We start from the raw sequence: 7,686 nt of genomic DNA, 5'->3' as shown, positions 1-7,686 counted from the left end.
TGTAGGATGTTTATTTTCAAATGTACCTAGGTAATAAGTTTAGTAAGTTATGATCGAATGACTGCTTCAAGAAACTCTGATGAATTTCTAAAAAAAAATATAGCAGTGAAAATTATTTGAAAACTAAAGCACTGTAAAAACATTATTATGTGTTAATATTACAAATGGTTAAGCAGTTTTAGATAACTGTATTTTAATGGGAGTTTATATATAGCTACAGTTCATGATTTCTGTTTTTGGTCTTTTGAGAAATCAATGGTTGGTTGGGAAATGGTCGAAAAAAACAAAAAATCCTTCTTACTGTTGTTTGAAATAAGTGAAAAAATAAATCAATAAATTAATCAACAAATATGTATGATTCTGAAATGTGCAACTTTTTAATATTTGAAAGACCTGCTTTCATCATAAAAAAAACTAAAATGCCAAGCAAGACTGAACCATGACCTTTTCAATGACTCAAGGATGGTAGATGATGGTAAAGTTATTTGTTGGATTAGCAAGTTCTTTTTTCCAGTGTGATAATTTATAAAAAGATTTTTACGTGAAATGTCACTGTACATTTGCCATTGTAATGTTTCCTTTATAAAATGTGATGAGAATTTTCATACAAAAATTTTGAAGATTTGTGAATATTTGATGTCTAGTAATAGACATTTGAACTCAATTAGTAGCATTTTACACTACAGTGTACATATTACATGTGATGTGTAACATGTTCATAATACCTAACAAACATCTACTGTAAATGTGTAAACTGCTTCTGGAAATTATTACATATTACTACATACATTAAACATATTCATTACATATGTAATGGCACCACAAAAACAGAAGATGAACTGCAGTATATTATTAATTACTATTGATTAAATTAAACAAATCTCATAAACCTGACATTTACAGTTTACATGCTGTAGACACATGAAATATGCTTGCTTTTATGTTTTAAAAAAAACATTTAGAAAAATTTCAGAAATCTTTGTTAATGCATTATGATTTTTAAGACTATTTCATAAAAATAAAAAAAAATACACTGAACTGCATGAAAAATGAGACCTAATGTTCAGTCAGTGAAAGAGTAAAAGACTTAACGTTTCCTTGTAAGAGAGACGTGATCGCAACAGTCATAGGCCTACATGTTGGCCTAACACGTTTGCAAAGAAAAACGTGTTCTGTGTGAAGACTGCACATGCATTAAGATGATGTTATAAAATATATATTGTAAATGAGATAAAACTCTTACTTTCTGAGTTTCCTTGTAAACCCTTTGGGGTCAATTGTTGCAAAATTCGAAACTGTTAAAGGCACACTATGCAGGAATTCCGTTTTTGTCAAACAGCGACCCCTAGAGTCACTGTGGAATACTTGCACTATCGTGCAAGTACTTGCCCCCCCTCCCCCCAACCCACCCCACACCACACTGGTACCTGTTCGGTAGGATAGAAGCGTCGGGCATGTAACAGGCACAGATAGACTCCGAAGATATTGAACAGGTAATGTTTCACGATTTCATACAAATATTAGGCTACTGCATAGTCTACTGAACTACTGATGACAGTAAAAGGATAATAATAACTATATGTCAAGTGTTATTCTACTTTATAATAATAAAGTTGCCTACCGCGTTTGCTGGCTTATAACGTTTTTACATGATTGCTGCTAAATCACAAGTAAATAGCCTACAGTCTAGGACTACTGTATAATTTCATTTGTGTTTTTTGAGTTTAATGTAAACATTACAAAACGCCAGATGACATCAATAAAGTTAAATGTACGTCGCATTATTTAATAACATTCGTTTGTGTCCTGATAATTATGTGAGATATTGACAACTGTTCTCATGATAATCTCATGATAAATTATTGGACTGGTCTAATTATCAACAATGGATGAATGAACAGCATCGTAAAAAATGACATACTACAAGCAAGCGCAACAACATACAATATAGAACGCAGACAGGTTTACAAATAAGATATTTACTTACTAGTCCATCAACAAGATGCTGTTGCATCCAGTGCTGCTGTTTAGCTTGCGCCAACGAGTAAATGCCCGAGCGAGTGGGACTCTTGTCCGGTTCCTCACGCGGTCAGATTCTCATTTCCTTTTCCTAGTCTCTTCCGACCGCGTTTTCTTTGCTTTTTCCATCTTCAACTCGAGTATCACGTCTGAAATGCGCGCAAGTGTCTTCGTGCTTCATGTTGTTGTTGATGTGTGTGACGTCGTTGCCGTAAAGCATTTCGTGATTCTCGCGAGATTTGTCGGGGGCGCTCCTCTCACACTTGCATTGCTGGTTTTTCCAGCGGTGTCCCCCCCAAGCTTTACTACCAGGATGATTCGTCCTACTATGAGTTTGTTTACCACCGAAATGACTTTGAAGCTGTTATATTAAGGTAAAATTCTTGCATAGTGTGCCTTTAAGTGTCTACTTTTATTTGTGTACACTCACAATAAAAAAAACTAAATGTGCTTTTCGCAAAATAAAGAAAATTATGATGCCGTCTTTCTCTCAGTAAAGTCCATTCTGAAACGCATCAGAAAATTAACTAACTTAGCGAATACTTAGCACACAGACATGAGAGATATGTTTTTAAAAAGCTTGAATTGTCTGCTTTTAATTAAAGTAATTAAAGTAAAAATAATTAATATCAAAAACAAATATTCCCTGTTCATGTAATCCATATGAAACCAACGAGAGGTACATTTTCTCACGTCTGTGCTCATTATCGGTAATGTGACCACAACCACGTGCTGCGCAGCCTTTGACATACTAATCATCCACATGAACCACACTAGCCTGTAAACGCCCCCATCACATCGATAAACAAACCATCAAGCTTCATAATTCTTCTGCTTTTCATCAAGTGAAGAGAGAACTGATTGATCCAGCGGAGGTATGGAATTTATTCTCACTTATATTAGATAATGTGTTATTGTTACATAAACTTCACATTGTAGGCTATTGGTTGAACTATTGCCAGACTAAAATGTGTGAAAATCGACGAAAACATGTTAAAATATGAAATATAGACTGGTAGGCAACCTTTCCATGTGTAAAGAGGATCCACTGGAGGCAAGTGTAGATGAGAACCCAAGTGCAGTTTATTCATTAACAAGTTTAAACAAAACAAAAGCATGGCGTGGCATGAACACAAAAACATAAACATGAAAATAACGCTCACCAACAGTCGTTACTGTCAGGTTTAGGTTTGGTCTCGAGTCGGTTTTCCTTAGTTTCCCCCTTCCTAGTATGTTTGGTACAGTCCTGTTCTCAGTTTTCCCGCTCCTCGTAATTCCTCAGTTAAAACACCTGTTCCCAATGTTCATTATGTCTCTCACCTGTGTCCCCATCATGTTCCCTTGTTATCCCTAGCATTTATACCCTGTGTTCTCCCTTATTCAGTGTCCGTTCTCGTCGTTGTACTGCTTGTGATGTGGTTCCTGAGTGTTTTCATTAAATATTCCTGTTTCCTGTGATTTCTCGTCTCCTCGTGCTTCCTGCCACTATACGTACCCTGACAGAAGAATGGACCTTAAACTGTACAAGGATGGCTGAAGACAAACTCCTCTCCATTTCCCAGAATAGACGATCATTGGAGAGGTATGTGGAAGAGTTCCTGAGTCTTTATCAGGTGAGCTGGGGTAACTCTACTATTAAGGCCTGCTTCCGGATGGGACTGGATGATGATAATTTATTCAGATGTATCTCCCCTGATGATTGTTACAGGTCAATGCCTGATTTCATTAACTATATCCTAGAATTACATGGCTCTAATTTCTTTGTTGATATATAGTAGAAGACAATCAAAATCGTCATCCAGTACCTATCCGAAAGCATGTGGATGCCCCAGTTCACCTCGAACCAGCACCTTTCACATACCTCTCCAAGGGTTCGAAGTCCTCCGGATCATCCAAAATGGACACGGGGGAAATCTGGTGAGTCCTGCCAAGTCTGAAATCCACGTCAGCCCCGCCGAGCCTGAAATCCACGGCAGCCCTCCCGAGCCTGCATTCCGCGTCAGTCTTCCCAAGCCTGCACGTCACGTCACGGCAACCATCAACCGAGCCACCAGATCAGTCTATGGACGTCCAGGGTTGATTTCCAGCGTGGCCGATCTCCCGCTGATGTCACTGTGTGCTGCCAAATGGACCATCCAGCCAAAGTCTCGTCCCGCTGAGCCTTCACAGCTGGTTCCGTCCAGCCCAGAGCCTTCTTCACCGCTGGTCCCGTCCAGCCCAGAGCCTTCTTCACCGCTGGTCCCATCCAGCCCAGAGCTTTCACCGCTGGTCCCGTCCAGCCCAGAGCCTTCTTCACCGCTGGTCCTGTCCAGCCCAGAGCCTTCTTCACCACTGGTTCCGTCCAGCCCAGAGACTTCTTCACCACTGGGGCCGTCCAGCCCAGAGCCCTCACCGCTGGCGCCGTCCAGCCCAGAGACCTCACCGCTGGTGCCATACAGCCCAGAGCCCTCACTGCTGGCGCCGTCCAGCCCAGAGCCCTCACCGCTGGTGCCGTCCAGTCCAGAGCCTTCGCCGCTGGTGGTCTCGTCCAGCCCAGAGCCTTTGCCGCTGGTGGTCCCGTCCAGCCCAGAGCCTTTGCCGCTGGTGGTCCCGTCCAGCCGAGAGCCTTCGCCGCTGGTCCCGTCCAGCCCAGAGCCTTCGCCGCTGGTCCCGTCCAGCCAAGAGCCTTCACCGCTGGTCCCGTCCAGCCCAGAGCCTTCTCCGCTGGTCCCGTCCAGTCCAGAGCCTTCGCCGCTGGTCCCGTCCAGTCCAGAGCCTTCGCCGCTGGTGGTCTCGTCCAGCCCAGAGCCTTTGCCGCTGGTGGTCCCGTCCAGCCCAGAGCCTTTGCCGCTGGTGGTCCCGTCCAGCCGAGAGCCTTCGCCGCTGGTCCCGTCCAGCCCAGAGCCTTCGCCGCTGGTCCCGTCCAGCCCAGAGCCTTCGCCGCTGGTCAACTTGACAAGGTCACATGGCAAACATGAGGGCTTAAATACAAGGACACGGGACACCTGTGAACAATGAACAGAAGATTAACCAATGACACATGGCAGGATCACATGACAAACATGGGATCACATGACAGAAATGGAAAATGACATGAACAAACCAAAATGTGACAGAGACAAGACCAAATCTTGACAGAGATTGCCTCCGCAATACCCACAGTATATGAGGAACCACTTTAGCAACAAGGTGTAGCAGGTGACATAAATTATATGATTAAAAAAAATGTCTGTATTAGTCAGCAGACTGTAATAACAAAACAGCATTTAAATTCTTTACACTTTGGGCGAAGTAGGCCTTTTTAAAAGAAAAACAATTAAATCAACAATAGTAAAATAAAAACAAATAAATACAATTTTTCCAATGTGAAATAAATGAAAACCTCTTCAAATAAAGTCAGTTATCACTGGTTTACAGTCACTTGTTGATTTAACCCTAGTAACACCAGATTCACTGTTTAAAACATAACCCTCTTCTCACAAAGAAAACACTTTGAATGCAAATTACAGTTCAGTTCAATCAGTCACTGATATCAGATGTCGTTCAGTCACTTATCTCAAATCCAACAATGCATCTGTTAATTCACAGTTCCATTCAGAAAAAGAAAAAAACATCCTTTCCGAAGAAAAGAATGAAAAAAAACTTGATTTCAGTCTCTGTTATCCTCTTGATAACTTCATTCTCCTAGCGTTCGATTGGGCAGCTCGCCATCAACGGACCTTTCCGATGAATTCAAAAAACCTGACCAGATCCAGTATTTACACACGATAATACTTGAAGACTGACATCCACCCGAACATAAAATTAACTGGATTTTCTCAACATTACTGTCTCTTCATGAAATCCAAAACGTTTTTAGACAAAATCAAGTTTACACTTATATTTCCTTCTCATTAGAGAATACTTGCTCTTGCTTATTGCTCTCCTTCGGTTGCTTTGTTAGATCACACTGCTTCTAATGACTCAGCAAGGTAGAGTTTCTCAGTCTTCTCTCATTGGTCAATTCTATTATACATCTTATTCAAATTATTCCTTTTCCACATTTATTTATTTCATATATATTATTATATTTCAGTTAACAATCATATAACTATAATTTATAATTGATTTAAACTATATACAATTCTTATTATTTATCCTGAAATTAAGTCAGGGTTGCAAAGGCATAGTCAATGTATTGGGCCAGGGAAAAATACATTTTTCCCCCTGGTAATCAAGACCACACAGGTTCTTTCAGCCCAAAATGAAAAATGACCTTGAGCCTTAATGAGCCACGTCATTAAAATCTACCTGACGGCTGAGTCCACAAAAGTCCTGAACATAGGTCTCGATGGCCTGATCGGCTTGACGAAGGTTCAAGAGACCAAGAACTGCTGGGTTCATTGTGATGGTTAAGTTCCCTTTCGAGGGAACTCGCTATGAGTCAACGATGCTTTGGGAACGCTTCCAGCGTGCATGCGTCTTAAGCATCTATGTCAACAAGTCCAATGGAAGGAATGAACGGCACGGGCGGGTAACGTCATGACTAGGAAGTGATAAAAGAGCATCTGGAGCAAACTGGCATTAGCTTCTGTTGCCTCAGCAAGCGATCTGTGTCAAACTGTCTGTTATATTTACTGTTGTCTGTCTGATATATATATATATATATATATATATATATATATATATATATAAACACTATGGCAAAACAATTGCACAAACTCTGTGTTCTCCCTGCTCGCGTTATTTAACGAGTAGGGACATACACAAGTTTTGTGTGATGTGATTGGGAGTAGAGCATGCGGTATCAGCCTTCGAGCCTTCTCCAGCGAGCATCTGGCACAGCATCAACTCGACATTGCGTCAGACTCGCACCCTCTGAGGTAGGGATGGGTACCGAGTTCGGTACTTTTTAGGTACCGACCGAATTGCCTCGATACTACCGAGTATCGAAACATGTCTTGTTTTTCGGTACCAAGTTTCGGTACCTAAGTGGTTAATCTCGTCAACGTCAGTGAAACAATAAACATGCAGCATGATTGGCTGTGGCGGAAAAACAGTAGTTTACGCGGCTGCCCAGAGACGTGGCTCGTCGCACGTGAGGCTGTGGTGTGTGTGTGTGTGTGTGTGTAAGCGTCCAACCCAGATAGATAGAAAATATGTGGAAATGATCAAAAGTGTACCTATGTACCCGACTCGATGCCATAAGCACACGATGCAATATTTTCAACAAGATAATTGCTGCCAAGACCGGTAACACGGTAAATCTGATAAGGCACTTAAAAGCGCACAGAATACACTCAAAAGTAGAAAGTTTATCAGCCTTCGACTACAAGAACTGGAGCGCGTCACATATAAACCAAAACTCAGCGTATAGGATACTTGCCTCACAGACATGAGAAATAGTTCTATGTATGTTCAAAATATGTCTACTTTTAAACGAAACAATTAGAAATAAATAGTTTGATTACCTAATCCATATAGGCGCACGCGCGTTCACTACTGCGGGGATGACGAGTCAGCATCGCAAATTCGCAATAATCATCTTTGCAGCCAACACGTTTAGTAAACACTTGTTCATTAATAAACAATTAAAATATCTCCTTGCTATCGTTTCCCGACACATCCATAATCATTTGTCTACTTTTTCCAGTGCTTTGCGCAAGCTTCATGTGTGCTGAGCGTGAGGCATATATATCCCGCACCTCA

The sequence above is a fragment of the Siphateles boraxobius genome, unplaced genomic scaffold (genome assembly GCF_051911475.1).
Source record: "Siphateles boraxobius isolate OS27281-9 unplaced genomic scaffold, OSU_SipBor_1 118, whole genome shotgun sequence".
NCBI classification, from domain to species: domain Eukaryota; kingdom Metazoa; phylum Chordata; class Actinopteri; order Cypriniformes; family Leuciscidae; genus Siphateles; species Siphateles boraxobius.
This window is presented reverse-complemented; position numbering follows the sequence as displayed.